Source organism: Magallana gigas, chromosome 2 (genome assembly GCF_963853765.1).
Source record: "Magallana gigas chromosome 2, xbMagGiga1.1, whole genome shotgun sequence".
Classification (NCBI taxonomy): domain Eukaryota; kingdom Metazoa; phylum Mollusca; class Bivalvia; order Ostreida; family Ostreidae; genus Magallana; species Magallana gigas.
This window is the reverse complement of record NC_088854.1, coordinates 13,117,359-13,138,346: the sequence shown is the minus strand read 5'-3', so window position 1 is coordinate 13,138,346 and position 20,988 is coordinate 13,117,359. Positions and strand designations below refer to the sequence as shown.

Sequence of the window (20,988 nt, the reverse complement as noted above, 5' to 3'; positions counted from 1 at the left end):
CCCCTTAATGCTGAAAACAACATGAATTATATATTTCTAACAGAAAAAACTACAGATTTTTAATTACCTGCGCAAGGTAATGGCACCTGCCAATATTTTAAGCAAATGCTGAACGATTGAAAACTTTGCAACATGCTGAGAGAAAAATAAGTTTTCAAGTCGGGGGAAAATGTCGGAGAGATCCTCTCTACGCCGTGGGATGTAATTTTCTCCAATAAAACTTCCCCGAATATTTTCACAACTTTGTAACATAAGCTGCACCTCGATGGATGCTAATGAAAATGGAGCATGGAAATGTAATTAGCACGTGGGTCTCTTGACTACGATTTCTAATTATAACTTGAAACACGTTAGCTGGTTCTGGCGGTTTTCAAAATCCATCAGACGCCTGGCACTTTATTCCTGGTTTTAAGAAATTATATTTTCATCATCTTTTAAAGGGCGTGTCTTATATGACTTGCGGAGCTATTGTAAAGCAAATTTTGTTTATGAGAATCATACATAAAACGGAATCTTCAACAAATTGGACATGAAACCAACCCATAGATTTTCTCCCTCGAAACTGAACTTAAATAAATAAATGAAAAGAAAATACAAAACGAGGGTAGTTAATCACAATATGGAGAAAATGGCAATTTAGATACACAAATAATTGAAGATCCACACAAACACATCCATACAGTACAGTGTTATATTATACTATCAAAAGTGCAATTATTATAAATCATTTTTTTAAAGTATTATTTTTATAATAAAAAATAAACAATTTTTGTTATACATAGATATTTTCTTTTAAGGCATTTGGTTGTATCATGGTGATATAGATAAACAGATATACGTTCAAAATAAAATAAAATGTACATGTACTCTTGAAAACATTCTCTCTCTCTCTCTCTCTCTCTCCACGGATATAAATGTTTATATATCATAGAGATTTTTAATATATTAAAAAGCACTCAAAATAGTTTGTATATCTGTGATATCTGTGGAGAGAGAGAGAGAGAGAGAGAGAGAGAGAGAGAGAGAGAGAGAGAGATATGATTATTATCATATAGATTTTTTAATATATTAAAAAAGGCTCTCAAAATAGTTTTGTTCCTCTTGTCTTTTGATGATGTTTGTTCCTCTTGTCTTTTGATGATGGTAGCAGAATGGCATAACTAAGTTGCACGTTTTATATTCAGAAGTGAGCAGAGATGAATTGGAAGTAATTAAATGACCTTATTTTATTCAAAAGATTTTCAAGGAATTGCATATCATGAATCATATCAAAAATCCGAAACAGTTTTTCATTGATATATCATAAAATACATTAAATATACAAATCTTCAAATAACATTCTCTTTGATTTTGTACATGCTAAACTCGAAACTAACCCCAAGAATATCTTATTGCTAATATTTCTTATAAATCTGCAACGGAATTAATAACATTAGTCTACGAGATAAAAATCACTGGTGGGTCTGTTTTCAAGCGATATTAATTGGAATCTTTTCCTTGATGTTGATAGCATTTCCTACTGGCTTATTTGCTATTTTAACCTTCACAGCTTCGGGTTTCGAATACAGTTAGAGTTATTTCCCTTTGTACATACAGTTGAAAGAGTTTGCGAAATTTGGTCATATTACATGTATTTAAATAATAGTGTCCCTAACTGACCCTCCATTAGAATAAAATGTACCGTACCTTTTCATTTAAAAAAATTCCAATGTTATAAAAAATTATATTATCAGGAATTTTTAATTTTTTTACGGTTTATAGAGACAAATCAACCATTTTTTCCCCTCGTCTCTGTATACATGTAACTAGTATTCTAATCCTTGCCTTCTGGTCCGATAGTTGGAATAAACTTTTATCATTGTTGTCAGATGGAGTGGAAAACATGCTTTCCCTTCGAAAACTATACATTTACAGTCTATGATCTTCTTTTTTAAACTTTAGATTTCCTGTACAATATATTATCATTTCATGTGTAGTATCACTGTATGAATGTTTTTGTCATAGATTGAGAAGATCTTCAAATATTAGCGCAAATATTGCAAGTGTCGTATAATATTAGAGACAAATTTAAAGGTTTATCTATTTTATATGCATAAAGCATATTGCCGGCGAAAATCATGACAAATTAACTCTTTACATCATATTATACTTTAATAATATATTTAATTTTAAAAAAATTTATCTTAAATGTATTGAATGCCTTGCACTACCTTTTTCAAAAAAGTATTTTTTAGATAAAAGGAAAAATAATAGTTTTGAACTTTTTCACTTTTACTGAAGTGAACCATTACTCTTAAATTAGAAGTAGGAAATTGTTCATGTTCTTATGCCTCGTTAGGTTAAATCTGTAAAAATCGCTTCCTGTCCTGACGATATCACAGTAAAAATGTCTGCTCTCTTGTTGATCACAACCATCATAACAAAAAACCTGGTGTAGAAAAAACTCCACAACGCTGAGCCGTGTCTGTAGTCGGGTTCCGGACAGGATTACTGCCCTTTGATTGACAGTCTCCTGACAGGTACATATCCGGTCGCCTTGTCTGTCACAGAATATTCATTAGAGAGAACAGATACATCATCAATACTTACATAACTCACCCCTGTTAACATTCATACCTTCACTAATTGATTGTTGTTTCCTTTACAACTACTTTTTTACAACTCATTTTTGTTGCAGTTGTATTCTTAGTAGGGATGTGTGTATGAAGTTTAATTTGTCTTATAATAAAAATAGCTATTTTCGGAAATATATTCCCTGAATATCAAGGTAAGTAATTTTTTTTCCACTCCTAGTAAAATAAATGTTTAGAATAGTAGATTTAACTACCTCGGAATGCTAAATATTTACCATGAATTCTGCATATACCACACTGATATAAAATTATTTATTTATTTAAAAATATCGAGTATAAATTCTAAATAAGAAACATGATATTAAATTTTATTTTATTCCTTAAAAGAAAAACCATAATTGGTCCAAAAAAAATATAACTTCAGTATTGTTTTAGCACTAGGTAACCCATGTTTTAGCTATAATTAATGTTTGCTGAGGACTGAGGACGAAATAAAATCCGCGCCATTTCTTGCTCACAGTTTCCAAGTTATGACCATTTCGCGGTTGAGTTCTCTTGACACCTTCTGTGTTTATGAGAATTGCCGTAGACGTGAAACGTTTTATACTTCAACAGTAGAAGGGAAACTGAGTGTTTTACGACTGTACAAGTGGACGAGACTTTCTGAGTCCGTTTAGTAAAAGCATAAGTTACATTAATTTACAATTGATCAGTATAAAAACAAGGTTGATGAAATACATATGGTCCTGTCAAATAGCATAAATTTATTTTCTTCCCAAATAGTTGTGGTTTTTTTTTTAGTTTATATAAGGCTTATTAAATTGAAGTATATTTTGATAATTAGATATAAATATAATGAACAATTATTGACAAAATTGATAACCAATAAATGCATAACTATAAGCTTGAAAAAATGCCTAAAATATTTTATAGGAGGCTGATATGAGGTCCTTATCATAGACTGGTATACTTTGTAATTCTTTGAAATGTTCAAAATTATTTGGTCATTTGTCCTCTATTACTACATTGTAAATACATTATATATAATTTTTTCCTGAAAGGCTAGTTTGATAATGTAAATTAATGTTTATAATTGTAAGTCACATAAGTAATATATATTTATAGTGCACATGCATTTGGAAAACTGAACTTAACAAAAATGGCACCTGACCCATTGGGCCAATATGTCACATCTATAGAATATATTTGTACACATACAATGTCTGTATGCCATGTACATCTGTGTGTAACAGACTGTACCAATAGCGTAACTGTTAACTGTGTATGTACCGGTAATATTACAGTGATATATGCAGTAAAACATTTTAATACCATAATAATTTTGATCACTTGAAAGTACTTTATTTAAAAGTCTCTTGTCAGAGGCCTGAAAAAGCTTGAAATTGCCTAATAAGATGGGGCTGCATGGGTGCATGATTATTGCATTAGGAAATATTAAGGTGTAATTTATTTCACAAGGCAAGTGGGTACCATTCCTTAATTTCATGTATAAAAAGAAAATGGGGAAAAATTATAGATTGATTTAAAACATGATCCTAATACTTAACAAAAATATTTATATTTTGGCACAACAGAAAGATAAACAGGGCCATATGCTTATGTTTGCAGTGCTTTACGAGTTTCCTGACTAACTGTGAGTTTTTTAGACCTTAAAGTCAGTTAACAAATTTAAAAGCAGTTGTAAATGCTCTAACAAACGACATACACACATACATGTAATCTAGATCTGCAATAATTTAGGAAGACTTTTTTGGGGGACTTTTTCATCTCGTGTTGAGACAGCTTGTGTTTAACATCTGTAGGTTACCAAAGTTTAGAACTAGTATTTTCATTACAAATCCCTCCTTATGTTACAAAGTGCAAAGGCACATTCTCAAACTTTCCTGTTTATTTTAGCGATGTTTATAGTTTTCAGAAGTGCACGGTCTTAAAAGTGATTCCCTGTACATATAGAATGCTCAAATATTGACACAGTCATCCAATTAATTTGTCAAATCCCATCTCTCCACAAAAGCTAAATTGAAGTATGACACAACTTTTGTTTCTTCTAAACACATGACAAAACCATCAAAAAAGGTGGGGGCAAATTGTTAATGTGATTTACTGGTACTTGGCTCTGATTAAGTGTCGAAGAGCAAATAATCTGTTCAGAAATCCTCTCTCCTTTTAATCTCAAATACCCTTTTCTAGTCAGGGATAGCAAACACAGCGTCCAGTCATTCAAAATGTATGCCTTTTTCGGAATGGTCTGCAAGGTTGCTGGAAAATTTAAATGACATATGTGGAATTCATTTGATCAGGGTATTTTCTTGATTGGGCCTTTTTCAGGCAATGATTATGTGTAACTGAATATTCTTCTACTTGCAGATTAATACGGTCCATGGTAGGGATATTTCATTACACCTGACACTAAGTGTTTGATTATCAAATCTTCCAATTTACTTTTTGTTTACTGATTTCTCATGGGGACAGATTGAGAATGTTAGTATTTTTATTTACCATAACTATAAGGATTGCCTGCCCTCAGATCATTAAGGAACATCTTATTCCCTTTAAACATATAATCTACCTCTTATATACATGAACTTAACTGTCAACAAAATCTGAGCTGTTTATTTGTCTCAAAATTGAATTTTAAAAATAATATAATTTCACTTGTATTGAAGCTAAAAAAAATTTGACTGAGCAGATGTGAAAATTCTCATTATTGGACATTGACAACATTTTATGTAACCCGAATCATTATTTTTTGTTAGATATGCTCCACTTATGGCAATTTTCTTTATGTATATTTTTTATATCCTCCACTTGTTATTTTCTCATTTTTACTCTGACACAAATCCTGATTTCAGCACCACCTGCCCCCACCTTAAACCCCTAGGCTCTCACCTATAACGGCATGACCTCATCAAATTTTCTCACCTGTTACGCCATCTCGCATCATCAGTATTGAGTGTGTCCTTTAATCCTTAATGGACTAATGTACACATCTACATGCCTGCTTTCAGTTCCCCCATTGATATATAATATACTGTAATGATTTTTTGTTTCAGTGGCCAGACCATCTGTATATGCCAGACATTGAAGAAAATTGTCATTGTGGCTTCCACATATGCTTCAGATTCCGTTTCCTGTCCATTTCATTCAGATACAAAATCTGTGGCCAGTGATAATTCAGAAATCATTAATTATTTTCCGTATTTTCTGATGTTTCAATTCTTTTGGTCTCCATAAAAAAGCATTGTCCTTTCAAGGTAAGAAAAATTGACTTTTTGGCTCAGATTTAGTTTGAAGGTGTATACAAGAAAAAAAATTCATGAAAATAATAAAGATGTTATATATATCCTTATGTTATAATTGCGTAAGTTTTTAAGATTTTCCATAAATAAACATTCAGCGGATTATTTGACCCATTATCTGTTATCTTTTTCAGGACACTGGAAAACAAAAGTGGGATGTTGTTACAATCTTTGAAGTCCAAGAAAAAACACCTTGTGTGAACCATTTACACCTTACAAAAAAAAATCAAGGTAAATTCAATGGACCTCTGATTTCTTAAGTAATTAGACTTAACAATGCATTAATCCAATTGTTACTCAAGGCTATGAAAGCATTCTCAAAAGGTGTGACTTTCCTTCTACTGAAGTTAATTTAGCAATTACATACAAACCTTATTTTCCTGTAACAAATGATGGGTCCATATTTGTCTTAGCAGTTTATTTAAGAAAAACAGTTTGTTTTGACCCCAGGGTATTCACATCTTTTCCCAAACATAGTCATAATATTTGTAGAAATGGGGGAAAAGTAGGCATTTATGAAGTGTCTGCAATTGACTCTTGTCCATTTCAGCCTGTTAATTTCACACTGTACATTTCCAGAGTGTGACTGGCCTTTTACTTGCACACTTCAGGCAGTTTATTTCATGATTGAAGAATGTTGTAATTTTTTACCTGCAGAAACCTTGTTTTACATGCATCAGACTGAAACTAACATCACCTGAATCAGGTAAGCAAAATATTTATCTATCATTATTTTTATTGAGGGGGGGGGTATATATATGATAATTAAATATTTATAATAATTTATAAACCCAAATGTTGAAGTTACACATTAAAAGAAAAAAAAATATTTGGATTTCATGTAAAAAAGAATGTAATAAGTCCTACTTTCTCTGTATTTTAACATAAGGAAACATTTTTTTCTTATAATCATTTTAAGAAATATATTCATCATATGCACACACATTACATTTTGTTTTTATATAAGATAATGAGTAGAAAAAAATAAGTCTGAAAACTGTTTGAATTTGGATATCTGATTCATGTATACTTTGAATGATCAGGAAATGTAAAGAAGTTGGTAAAAAAGCCATTTTTTTTGTATGATGGTACAAAAACCCAACATATATATTGATCTATGACAAGGGGAGAAATCTATTAGTACCACATAAACTGTATTCACCGAGTCGTAAATGTCATCAGCTGATCATAAAGTCAGTCTGTTCAGTTGTACTGGGCACCAGCTTTTATTTCTTCTGTCTTCCCCTCCCCACCACTGTCCAGGGTTTGTGATAGATGGTTCTGGCCCGTCTGGACAAGGGAGAAAAGAGTAGCTTCGTGTCATAAACATTTGTATTTTCACTTGTGTGTGTAATTGAATTATCTGCTGGGATAATGAGGGTGTAGAAGCATAGTGTAAATGGCCCTACCACAGGAACATAGAGCATTTCTCATGTTCTGGAAATCATTCACATGTCAGAGAGGTTTGTCATTTTTTAAAAATAATTTTTTTGCTCGTAAAATCTTTACTTTTTACACCCATTATTATTATCCAATAAGAATGTCTTGCGCAGAAAATTAGGATTTGTTAAACTTGCATGTAGTATGTTTTTAAATATGATAAAACAAGATTATCGATGGTTAATTAGCTATGCGGAAATGAATGCTAGCTATGTTCTGTATGTAATTGAACGAGCAACAGAGGGACCCAAGGTGTCACATAGGAAATTTACTTCAGAAGCTCGGTGTGATATGGCATGCACCAACTGATGGGCCGGTAATTAACAAAGTCTGCACTGCCACCATTAATATTTCATAATTTCACCACCCCGCTGATAACCGTTATTATGTTTAAGTGATGAAAAACAAGACAGACTTTCCCCCCAATTTTTTTCTTCTCTCTCCTACCGCTAAAGTACGCACAGAGGCCGAAAATAAATGACATTTGGCATTTATTGATTATTCACATCCTCAAAGACTGGGTTTCATTTTATATAATATTTCTTTTTTTTTTCTTGAGTGGTTAACTTCTTTTTAACTTTCTGATCATATGAATACCGGTGTCATATAATATTTTGAACCCCGCGATATATTGAACCCGGGTTCAAAATATCGCTGCGATATATTGAACCCCCCCATAAAATATTGAACCCAGGTTCAATATTTTATGGCCGCGATATTTTGAACCCCCCTCTATTTTTCATTGGTATTGGAGAGGGGGTTCAAAATATTATGGCTGCGATATATTGAACCCCCTACCTTTTTCCAATTCCCATTGGATAGGGGGTTCAAAATATTATGGCCACGATATTTTGAACCCCCCTTTATTTTTCATTGGTATTGGAGAGGGGGTTCAAAATATTATGGCTGCGATATATTGAACCCCCCTCCTTTTTTTATTGCTATTGGAGAGGGGGTTCAAAATATTATGGCTGCGATATATTGAACCCCTTCCTATTTCCAATTCCCATTGGAGAGGGGGCTCAAAATATTATGGCCGTGATATTTTGAACCCCCCTCTATTTTTTCAATTCCCATTGGAGAGGGGGTTCAAAATATTATGGCCGCGATATTTTGAACCCCCTCTATTTTTCATTGGTATTGGAGAGGGGGTTCAAAATATTATGGCCGCGATATATTGAACCCCCTACCTTTTTCCAATTCCCATTGGAGAGGGGGTTCAAAATGTTATGGCCGCGATATTTTGAACCCCCTCTTTTTTTCATTGCTATTGGAGAGGGGGTTCAAAATATTATGGCTGCGATATATTGAACCCCCTACCTTTTTCCAATTCCCATTGGAGAGGGGATTCAAAATATTATGGCCGCGATATTTTGAACCCCCCTCTTTTTTTCATTGCTATTGGAGAGGGGGTTCAAAATATTATGGCCATGATATTTTGAACCCCCCTCTATTTTTTCAATTCCCATTGGAGAGGGGGTTCAAAATATTATGGCCGCGATATTTTGAACCCCCTCTATTTTTCATTGGTATTGGAAAGGGGGTTCAAAATATTATGGCCGCGATATATTGAACCCCCTACCTTTTTCCAATTCCCCTTGGAGAGGGGGTTCAAAATATTATGGCCATGATATTTTGAACCCCCCTCTTTTTTTCATTGCTATTGAAGAGGGGGTTCAAAATATTATGGCCGCGATATTATGAACCCCCCTTTATTTTTCATTGGTATTGGAGAGGGGGTTCAAAATATTATGGCCGCGATATTTTGAACCCCCTCTATTTTTCATTGGTATTGGAGAGGGGGTTCAAAATATTATGGCCGCGATATATTGAACCCCCTACCTTTTTCCAATTCCCATTGGAGAGGGGGTTCAAAATGTTATGGCCGCGATATTTTGAACCCCCTCTTTTTTTCATTGCTATTGGAGAGGGGGTTCAAAATATTATGGCTGCGATATATTGAACCCCCTACCTTTTTCCAATTCCCATTGGAGAGGGGATTCAAAATATTATGGCCGCAATATTTTGAACCCCCCTCTTTTTTTCATTGCTATTGGAGAGGGGGTTCAAAATATTATGGCCATGATATTTTGAACCCCCCTCTATTTTTTCAATTCCCATTGGAGAGGGGGTTCAAAATATTATGGCCGCGATATTTTGAACCCCCTCTATTTTTCATTGGTATTGGAGAGGGGGTTCAAAATATTATGGCCGCGATATATTGAACCCCCTACCTTTTTCCAATTCCCCTTGGAGAGGGGGTTCAAAATATTATGGCCATGATATTTTGAACCCCCCTCTTTTTTTCATTGCTATTGAAGAGGGGGTTCAAAATATTATGGCCGCGATATTATGAACCCCCCTTTATTTTTCATTGGTATTGGAGAGGGGGTTCAAAATATTATGGCTGCGATATATTGAACCCCCTACCTTTTCCCAATTCCCATTGGATAGGGGGTTCAAAATATTATGGCCGCGATATTTTGAACCCCCCTCTCCAAAGGAAATTAGAAACAGTAGGGGGTTCAATATATCGCAGCCATAATATTTTGAACCCCCTCTCCAATAGCAATAAAAAAAGGAGGGGGGTTCAATATATCGCAGCCATAATATTTTGAACCCCCTCTCCAATGGGAATTGGAAATAGGTAGGGGGTTCAAAATATCGCAGCCATGATATTTTGAACCCCCTCTCCAAAGGAAATTGGAAACAGTAGGGGGTTCAATATATCGCAGCCATAATATTTTGAACCCCCTCTCCAATGGGAATTGGAAATAGGTAGGGGGTTCAATATATCGCAGCCATAATATTTTGAACCCCTTCTCCAATAGCAATGAAAAAAGGAGGGGGGTTCAATATATCGCAGCCATAATATTTTGAACCCCCTCTCCAATGGGAATTGGAAATAGGTAGGGGGTTCAAAATATCGCAGCCATGATATTTTGAACCCCCTCTCCAAAGGAAATTGGAAACAGTAGGGGGTTCAATATATCGCAGCCATAATATTTTGAGCCCCCTCTCCAATGGGAATTGAAAATAGGTAGGGGGTTCAATATATCGCAGCCATAATATTTTGAACCCCCTCTCCAATAGCAATAAAAAAAGGAGGGGGGTTCAATATATCGCAGCCATAATATTTTGAACCCCCTCTCCAATGGGAATTGGAAATAGGTAGGGGGTTCAAAATATCGCAGCCATAATATTTTGAACCCCCTCTCCAAAGGAAATTGGAAACAGTAGGGGGTTCAATATATCGCAGCCATAATATTTTGAACCCCCTCTCCAATGGGAATTGGAAATAGGTAGAGGGTTCAATATATCGCAGCCATAATATTTTGAACCCCCTCTCCAATAGCAATAAAAAAAGGAGGGGGGTTCAATATATCGCAGCCATAATATTTTGAACCCCCTCTCCAATGGGAATTGGAAATAGGTAGGGGGTTCAAAATATCGCAGCCATAATATTTTGAACCCCCTCTCCAAAGGAAATTGGAAACAGTAGGGGGTTCAATATATCGCAGCCATAATATTTTGAACCCCCTCTCCAATGGGAATTGGAAATAGGTAGGGGGTTCAATATATCGCAGCCATAATATTTTGAACCCCCTCTCCAATAGCAATAAAAAAAGGAGGGGGGTTCAATATATTGCAGCCATAATATTTTGAACCCCCTCTCCAATGGGAATTGGAAATAGGTAAGGGGTTCAAAATATCGCAGCCATGATATTTTGAACCCCCTCTCCAAAGGAAATTGGAAACAGTAGGGGGTTCAATATATCGCAGCCATAATATTTTGAACCCCCTCTCCAATGGGAATTGGAAATAGGTAGAGGGTTCAATATATCGCAGCCATAATATTTTGAACCCCCTCTCCAATAGCAATAAAAAAAGGAGGGGGGCTTCAATATATAGCAGCCATAGTATTTTGAACCCCCTCTCCAATGGGAATTGGAAATAGGTAGGGGGTTCAAAATATCGCAGCCATAATATTTTGAACCCCCTCTCCAAAGGAAATTGGAAACAGTAGGGGGTTCAATATATCGCAGCCATAATATTTTGAACCCCCTCTCCAATGGGAATTGGAAATAGGTAGGGGGTTCAATATATCGCAGCCATAATATTTTGAACCCCCTCTCCAATAGCAATAAAAAAGGAGGGGGGTTCAATATATCGCAGCCATAATATTTTGAACCCCCTCTCCAATGGGAATTGGAAATAGGTTGGGGGTTCAAAATATCGCAGCCATAATATTTTGAACCCCCTCTCCAAAGGAAATTGGAAACAGTAGGGGGTTCAATATATCGCAGCCATAATATTTTGAACCCCCTCTCCAATGGGAATTGGAAATAGGTAGGGGGTTCAATATATCGCAGCCATAATATTTTGAACCCCCTCTCCAATAGCAATAAAAAAAGGAGGGGGGTTCAATATATCGCAGCCATAATATTTTGAACCCCCTCTCCAATGGGAATTGGAAATAGGTAGGGGGTTCAAAATATCGCAGCCATAATATTTTGAACCCCCTCTCCAAAGGAAATTGGAAACAGTAGGGGGTTCAATATATCGCAGCCATAATATTTTGAACCCCCTCTCCAATGGGAATTGGAAATAGGTAGGGGGTTCAATATATCGCAGCCATAATATTTTGAACCCCCTCTCCAATAGCAATAAAAAAAGGAGGGGGGTTCAATATATCGCAGCCATAATATTTTGAACCCCCTCTCCAATGGGAATTGGAAATAGGTAGGGGGTTCAAAATATCGCAGCCATGATATTTTGAACCCCCTCTCTAAAGGAAATAGGAAACAGTAGGGGGTTCAATATATCGCAGCCATAATATTTTGAACCCCCTCTCCAATGGGAATTGGAAATAGGTAGAGGGTTCAATATATCGCAGCCATAATATTTTGAACCCCCTCTCCAATAGCAATAAAAAAAGGAGGGGGGTTTCAATATATAGCAGCCATAATATTTTGAACCCCCTCTCCAATGGGAATTGGAAATAGGTAGGGGGTTCAAAATATCGCAGCCATAATATTTTGAACCCCCTCTCCAAAGGAAATTGGAAACAGTAGGGGGTTCAATATATCGCAGCCATAATATTTTGAACCCCCTCTCCAATGGGAATTGGAAATAGGTAGAGGGTTCAATATATCGCAGCCATAATATTTTGATCCCCCTCTCCAATAGCAATAAAAAAAGGAGGGGGGTTCAATATATCGCAGCCATAATATTTTGAACCCCCTCTCCAATGGGAATTGGAAATAGGTAGGGGGTTCAAAATATCGCAGCCATAATATTTTGAACCCCCTCTCCAAAGGAAATTGGAAACAGTAGGGGGTTCAATATATCGCAGCCATAATATTTTGAACCCCCTCTCCAATGGGAATTGGAAATAGGTAGGGGGTTCAATATATCGCAGCCATAATATTTTGAACCCCCTCTCCAATAGCAATAAAAAAGGAGGGGGGTTCAATATATCGCAGCCATAATATTTTGAACCCCCTCTCCAATGGGAATTGGAAATAGGTTGGGGGTTCAAAATATCGCAGCCATAATATTTTGAACCCCCTCTCCAAAGGAAATTGGAAACAGTAGGGGGTTCAATATATCGCAGCCATAATATTTTGAACCCCCTCTCCAATGGGAATTGGAAATAGGTAGGGGGTTCAATATATCGCAGCCATAATATTTTGAACCCCCTCTCCAATAGCAATAAAAAAAGGAGGGGGGTTCAATATATCGCAGCCATAATATTTTGAACCCCCTCTCCAATGGGAATTGGAAATAGGTAGGGGGTTCAAAATATCGCAGCCATAATATTTTGAACCCCCTCTCCAAAGGAAATTGGAAACAGTAGGGGGTTCAATATATCGCAGCCATAATATTTTGAACCCCCTCTCCAATGGGAATTGGAAATAGGTAGAGGGTTCAATATATCGCAGCCATAATATTTTGAACCCCCTCTCCAATAGCAATAAAAAAAGGAGGGGGGTTTCAATATATAGCAGCCATAATATTTTGAACCCCCTCTCCAATGGGAATTGGAAATAGGTAGGGGGTTCAAAATATCGCAGCCATAATATTTTGAACCCCCTCTCCAAAGGAAATTGGAAACAGTAGGGGGTTCAATATATCGCAGCCATAATATTTTGAACCCCCTCTCCAATGGGAATTGGAAATAGGTAGGGGGTTCAATATATCGCAGCCATAATATTTTGAACCCCCTCTCCAATAGCAATAAAAAAGGAGGGGGGTTCAATATATCGCAGCCATAATATTTTGAACCCCCTCTCCAATGGGAATTGGAAATAGGTTGGGGGTTCAAAATATCGCAGCCATAATATTTTGAACCCCCTCTCCAAAGGAAATTGGAAACAGTAGGGGGTTCAATATATCGCAGCCATAATATTTTGAACCCCCTCTCCAATGGGAATTGGAAATAGGTAGGGGGTTCAATATATCGCAGCCATAATATTTTGAACCCCCTCTCCAATAGCAATAAAAAAAGGAGGGGGGTTCAATATATCGCAGCCATAATATTTTGAACCCCCTCTCCAATGGGAATTGGAAATAGGTAGGGGGTTCAAAATATCGCAGCCATAATATTTTGAACCCCCTCTCCAAAGGAAATTGGAAACAGTAGGGGGTTCAATATATCGCAGCCATAATATTTTGAACCCCCTCTCCAATGGGAATTGGAAATAGGTAGAGGGTTCAATATATCGCAGCCATAATATTTTGAACCCCCTCTCCAATAGCAATAAAAAAAGGAGGGGGGATTCAATATATAGCAGCCATAATATTTTGAACCCCCTCTCCAAAGGAAATTGGAAAAAGGAAGGGGGTTCAATATATCGCGGCCATAATATTTTGAACCCCTTCTCCAAGAGCAATGAAAATTCGAGAGGGTTTCAAAATATCGCGGCCATAATATTTTGAACCCGGGGTTCAATATTTTATGGGGGGGTTCAATATATCGCAGCGATATTTTGAACCCGGGTTCATAATATCGCATAATATATTGAACCCGGGTTCAATATTTCGCGGTATCAAAATATTATATGACACCGGTACTAAAGTCTTGATTTATTTCCCTCATGTTTTGACTGGTTCTTTTAAAATAAAACAGATTCTTATGCTGCGTTTAAAAATCCCTGGCTATAATGCACAAAGAAGATACTAATTAAATGCAAATTGAACTTATACAAATTTGGATGTTCATAAACGGATACTGCAGTCAAAATTGTGTTAATCTAAAATTTCTCATCTTCCTTCAAATGAGCCATTTGAATGTGCCTGGCAACTGGTAAGTTCAGTATAGCATATATCTTAAACTTTAATTTCTTAAATTCACAGATGTGAGAAGTTTAAAAATATACTAGTTTAATGATCCAAAAATTAAAATATTTTGAGAAAGAGTAAGCAGAAAACAATAAAAAAAAATATTTCTAAAGCTCTTTCTTGATATCTGAGAGTGATCGCCACTAGGAATGGCAAGAATATCCCTGAAATAGCAGCAGATCGGGGGTATCTATCAAGGAAATGTCTGTTTTATGGAAAGGAATAGGGGAAAGGTATGCATAGAGTCAGAAACCTGTAGAACAACAATTAGAGAACTGAGAGAGCAGGGGAGATTTAGAGTAGCTAAGGTTACCCTCCATCTGCCATTTTTCAGACAAAACTGGAAAATCCATAAAGTTGTCTTTCCCGATTTTCATATCTTTTAGCTTGTTTTACATTTTGATGCCAAAGTTGCAATAAAAAGGTCACTGTTTCCTCATTGAGATCTTTTGGCCAGAGCTTTAGCTTGTTAAGACTTTATGGTTTCATTTTTATTATGATCTTTGTGTTGTTTTGTTTAAACTTTTTTGTTTTGTTTACTCCACAATTTTTAAGTTTATTTCCATTGTTTGTTTACAATCAGAGACCTAGGTATTTCCCAAGCAGTTGCTCCTCAGAACTGTCATTTTTGGCAGCCAGTTAGCAACAAGTTGTAGAAGCATTTTGTTCTTACAAGCCACTTAAAATGCATTAGATTGGGCCTTCTAATTTGTAAAACAAGCAATTTTCAGTGAAGTATAGGGGGCATCAGTCTTTATCTTTGGAAATTAAAAGAAAGCAGAAGGGTTGTTTCTTTTCAATCCTGATTGGTTTTGCTGTGTGGTAACATTACCAGATTAACCAAAAGTATCAGTTGAGCTTTGATATGGCAGCCTGGCTTAACCGGGGAGAAAACAAAATCGGCAGGTTTAGGGAGCGTTTAATCTTGGTAAATGAAATGTTTGATGGCACAAATCCATTAGGGATTAACCTTTTTTCTAACTTTCCGTGATCACTTCACAGTATTTCTCCCGCAAACTATGTTAAAATCTATTAGAGAAAGATATCTAAAATAATTGGTTCAAGTTTTCTGGTGGGGTAAATTTCTTTCAATTGATTCATACTCTTAAAAAATTTGAGGTTTGTCAAAGTTTTAAGAAATGGCAATAATTGGGGTGGTAAATTTATTTTTGCCAAGAAATGTAATCTGAATTTTTTTTCGTTTTTATCCAAATATATTAATTCTGTATTTTTCGTACAGTAAAATTAGCAACATCAAATGAATAAATTGGCTATAACATGGCAAAGATCAAGTGATGAACATTTATTTGGCTGATAATTTCAGTACCGTTTGGCATGTAGCACAGTTTGAAGATTCAGAATAAGAACATCGGAGAAAGAAGTAATTTGTCAATGATCTGCCCCTTAGTTATATACTGGGTCATGTACTTTGTCTTACATAAGTGCAATGATACAGTTTCAGTGGGGGAAGACATATGTTTTAAAAAACATTTTGGAAATGAGTATTTTAATATTGTTATTCACAAAAAATATTTGAAGATAGTGTGAATCCTGTAAAATTGCATTAAAAATGCCCAAGGGACTTCTCTTCTTACTGAAAAAAGTTCTCAGTTTTAATATTTCAGTCTGAAGGAATTGTTTGCATTAATTAGAAATGTTTATTAGTACGTAGTTTTAGGGTCCTTTGCCTTGATTAGTACCATGTGTGCACTGTTGGTTTAAGAATACACAAGCATCATATGATAAACATGCGACTTTTAATTTTACTTCCTTTAATCAGAGACACTCTTTGATAAACATTTTCAATTTTAAGGAAATGGGAAATCGTACATCAAAGATCTTTCTCTGTTTTGTGATGTCCTCTGTGAGCTTGTATCATGTTTAATTCTCTGACTTCTTCAATGTAATCTTCAAAATTGTCTCCCTTATTGATCAAACCTAACCTTCTCCTAGTTTCCGTTTCAATTATTTTCTTCAAGTCGTCTCATTTTAAAAAGAAAATTATCACTTCTCCATTCACTGCAGTTAACTGGCAACATAGCCGATTTTAATCACTAGGACCTTAAATTGACCAGACGTATCTAGTGTTATGTATGATGATAGCTCCGTTTCTTTTGATTTCCTAACAATCATGAAGTGCTCAAAGTCAATGGTTACTGATAGCAGAGTGTTTTTCAGGACTCCCGTTTTCTCATCAGTGGAAGCTTCTACAGGTTTAGAGAAATTGATACAAAAGCATGCAATTTGTCTCATTCACTCCAGAATATATTATGTTCAGGAATTTAAAAAATGGGATGTTTTTCTTCTTGGCAAAATATCTTAATGTTTTGAGAGAAATATTTCCTTTCCAACAAATAAAACATTTGGTGATTTTCTTTTTTAAATCACGCTTTGTTGTCTTCTGTAACATTCTTAGTTTGTCAATCTTCACCTGCTATTGGATTTTCATACATTTGCAGCAGCATTTGATCTAAAGAAAAAAAATGCTCACCATTTTACCAAGATTTATATTTTTGTGAAAATTATCTTTCTGACTCAAATATTTCATAAAAACATATTTGATATAAATTGTTACCATTTGCTAGTATGTTTTTCTTTTTTTCAATTTAACCAAATGGAAAAAATCTTAATTTTATGCAGCAGTCGACTGAATCATGTTTTTACAAGGATTTACATGAAGTACGTCAGATACTAAAAATGTTGCCGATTAAACGATAAAATTCAAATTTATATCTATTTTTTGGATCAAAGTTCATATTGAACGTGATGAAAAATCATTTAAGGAAGTTTTTGAAAACCAGTCATTTGTAAAATAGATGAAGACTTATAAAATAGCTGATAGCTGTTAGAAATCTGTGTTACAATGTGGTTGAAACAAAAGAGCGTTAGACCGTGTGTCACACAGCGACGTGGCGATTTGAAAAGGGATAAGATAGATTAATTATTTAGCAAATTCAGAAACACTTAACCACAAAAGTTGGGCTACATTGTTCTGAAATCTGATGATGGCCCTGAATACATTGGACACGAAAATAATGATTTTATCAATAAATTTTTAAAGGCCGTAATAGATTCAGTAACACTATAAGGACTCAGTTGGCATTCTTGGTATAACGGAACATGCACCCAAACCGCTATGTATCCTATTATTGACAAGTTTTTGGGGTTTGAATAAAAAATTTGTCACAATGGGCTAGCGTTACAGTGTGTTATTTTACGCATTCTTAATCAGTCGTGTTCAATGAAGGAAGGACAAGAGATAAACTCTGCATCAAAGTATCAACTCAAGGTATTCTTTGTTGTTTTATTTTCGGGGTATATTTGAGCTTGTTTTGTCTTGATCAAGTTGTTTAGCCGTGCTCCCAATGAGATGAACGTGTCAGTGTGAGATGCTCAACAAAATCTGTAAGTTGCCTTTTTAATTTATTTTAACAAAGAATTTCATGATGAATATATTTTTATTGATTGATTTGAGAATCAGAGTAGAAATTTGAAGGGGCCATTATCTATCAGACATGGTTTTCAACATTTGTACAGTATTTATAAGGTTTCTCAAATCTTTAAAAGGACTCAATTAAGTAGCCCACTGTGGGAGCCATTGTTGGGTTTAATCACACTTGGAATTGATTAAAGCACATCAAAGTTTGGGTCAGTGATTAAGAATATGCAGCAATTTATGTCTGTAAGACGAGCATAGTATGCCATCCTCAAAGGCTTCTTGTGGGTCAGCTTGGGCCTTGTTCAAACTGACATGGGGGTAATTGGACAGTGACATACAGGCAGTGATGGAATGACTACAGAATTTTTTAAGTTAAAAAGTGATTTTTTCCTGAAGCTGTTTACTTTTGGTGGATGTTTGTTGACAGATAGAGGTGTGTAGTGATGCATTTTGGGAGAGATTGACACTTTGAGTTACTGATATATAGGACCTTTTTATCAATTGTTTGTATCATCTTTCTCGGGGATTTTAAAGGTTTTGGAGGTTTATAGGTAAGTTTAAAGTTAAATTTACATAATTTTATCAGATAATTTTTATTTTTCGTACAGGATTTCTTTTAGATATTGCAGGGGATAAAAAAAATCAATTTTTCATCTGAAAATTCAAAAAAAAAAAAAATTGAAATCATAAACCATGAAATAAAAAAAAAGGACTATGTTTTTGTGAAAGTTTAGATGAAGAGTTGCTAGAGAGTGACAGCAGCTGTCCTATAATTGGTCCTTTAATAATTACCACTGCAGAATATCTCCTGTACATATAAGTATTAAGTAGGCATATATTAAAACAGTTAAAGAGGAATGATAGCCATGTTCCTCACACCTCTGCACTATTTTCACACAGTTTTTAATCTGATAAACGAGCTATTTCTGGCCTTTGGGTACCTAGTACATGATGCGGGGCACTGTGAATGCCTAATGATATTATAGTTGCAGGCCAAATTTTTCTTTCATATTTCTTTTTTATCTTGTCAAAGATATGATCACATAAGAGGCTATGTTGTTTTATATTAAAGCAATCATTAATTTGTTGGAAGTTTTTGTGTGAGGTCTTTCCATGAAGGCACTGGTTTCTATATAATCCCTAATAATAAGGTAATTATACTTATTGAATAGTATTGACATTAACTCAAGTTAATTAACAGGTATATCTGGCAATATATATTCAGGAAAACTTAAATTATTTACCAGTATTTAGAATAGTTTCACACCTAGGAATATTGAGTTTCTGAAAAGGTAAGCTAGGATTTCATAATTTCATCACCGATAAACATCTGTTTAAAAAAAAGTGTATTCTCTCATAAAGCCAGTTTGATGAAAAGTTGAAATTTTCAAGTTTGCCTGAGTTTTTTTCCCTGAACTGATAGTAAGATTTTTAAATATTTCTCTGTAAGATTTCTGAATATTTCTCACCATTGACTATCTTAGTGTGACCCCCCAAGTTCTAGGGATAGATTCTGCTAGATAGGACCAAGCATTGCCTGCCATTCATGACATTTTCTGTCTACACAGGCTGCGTGTACACGATATACTTTTAAACTCCATTTAATTGTAATTTGATGGTACAATAGAAAATTGAATCGGATCAGACCTTGGATTACCCAGATGTGAAAGCTGAACTAGATCCATCATTGTGTGTGTATTTGCAAGAGGAAAAGATAGTTTTATTTCGGGATAGGTGAACATGAGCATATTAAATCCGCAAAAGGAAACAAACTCTACGCATCCTATGAATTGGATTTCATTCAAATTTTTTCCCCCTCGCTGGCCAAATGGTGTGAATATTGACAAAAAGAAAGAGAGCTGATAATGTCACATGGAATATCACTCCGATTAGCGTAACAATCGCGGGGCAGAATCAGGAGGGGGGACAGTTTTGTAATGAGATTGGGCGAGGGGACTGTCACTTTTGTTTGATTCCTAGATGGAAGATCCTGATACACTTCTAGGCGAGATATTGTCTGGAGATTTCCTACTGAGAGATAAAATAGGGAAAGTGTTTAGAGGAAGCACTTTATGATGTCATTTTTTCACAGTTTGGGATTTGGTGTGGAATAATTTGGGCTGTTAATATCCTGGTAATTCTGTAAGTAATGTTTCGAATTTACCAAATGTTTAAGTAATTGCCTCCAAATGATTTTCCTATGTAAATATGCAGTGATGATGTTTGTTTCAATATATCATTAACACTTTTGAATGTATCTGAAAAGTTTTATGACTTTCTTTCATTCAGTTTGATGATGAAAGGGAATGGCCATACTTCATGTTGAGCTGTTCATATAAATACAGCAAACCTAGAATATGTTTTTAAGTTCCTTGATTAAGGATACCCATTGAGACATCAGGAATTCATGATATTTAGTACTTCACACCAGAAGAAATTGATCCCCCCTTAATTCATGGTCTTGGCTCTGCCAGGGCTACAGGAAATATTTACCCCTATGTCGATAATTAATGACTCCTGCACCTAGATACAGAAAACATGTCAGAAAGCAATCACACTGGCCTGTTCAAAGTATGGGAATCATCCCTCAAATTCACTTTGAAGGAGGAGAAAAAGTAAATTCCTCCGGTAGTTTTTCTTTAGCGCAGGGATTCTAGGGGTGACATTTGATGGCCAGAGGAGCCCCGCTAACTGTCCAAGCCCAGTCTTGATATGTTGTTGTAAGATCAACAGGGGAGATAATCGTAGATGTATCACTAGCAGGTGACCAGGGAGAAATTCTGGCGGTGCATGTTGTACATGTTTATAATACAGAGGGTTCCCTTTTATCAGTGACTCCACTACACCTATACTGTGTTCATCAATGGATGTT

The 20,988-nt window shown here is 35.3% G+C and overlaps 1 protein-coding gene across 10 annotated transcripts in view; it reads left to right on the top strand.

Annotated features, from left to right (window-relative positions):
• Window positions 1-5,671: 5,671 nt before the first annotated feature.
• Window positions 5,672-20,988, top strand: part of LOC105338458 (protocadherin-9) — a 29,076-nt gene continuing 13,759 nt past the window's right edge. For 3 of the 10 annotated variants that reach the window (XM_011443599.4, XM_011443589.4, XM_011443600.4), the window contains exon 1: window positions 17,950-18,082. The gene's annotated coding sequence lies outside the window, so the exon portion shown is untranslated. Of the gene's footprint in view, window positions 5,849-6,027; window positions 6,125-6,550; window positions 6,600-7,167; window positions 7,357-14,623; window positions 14,643-17,819; window positions 18,083-18,305; window positions 18,668-19,246; window positions 19,268-19,843; window positions 20,259-20,988 lie in introns of those variants that run through there. The other 7 variants (XM_011443590.4, XM_020071499.3, XM_034447993.2 and 4 more) reach the window with 7 other exon arrangements.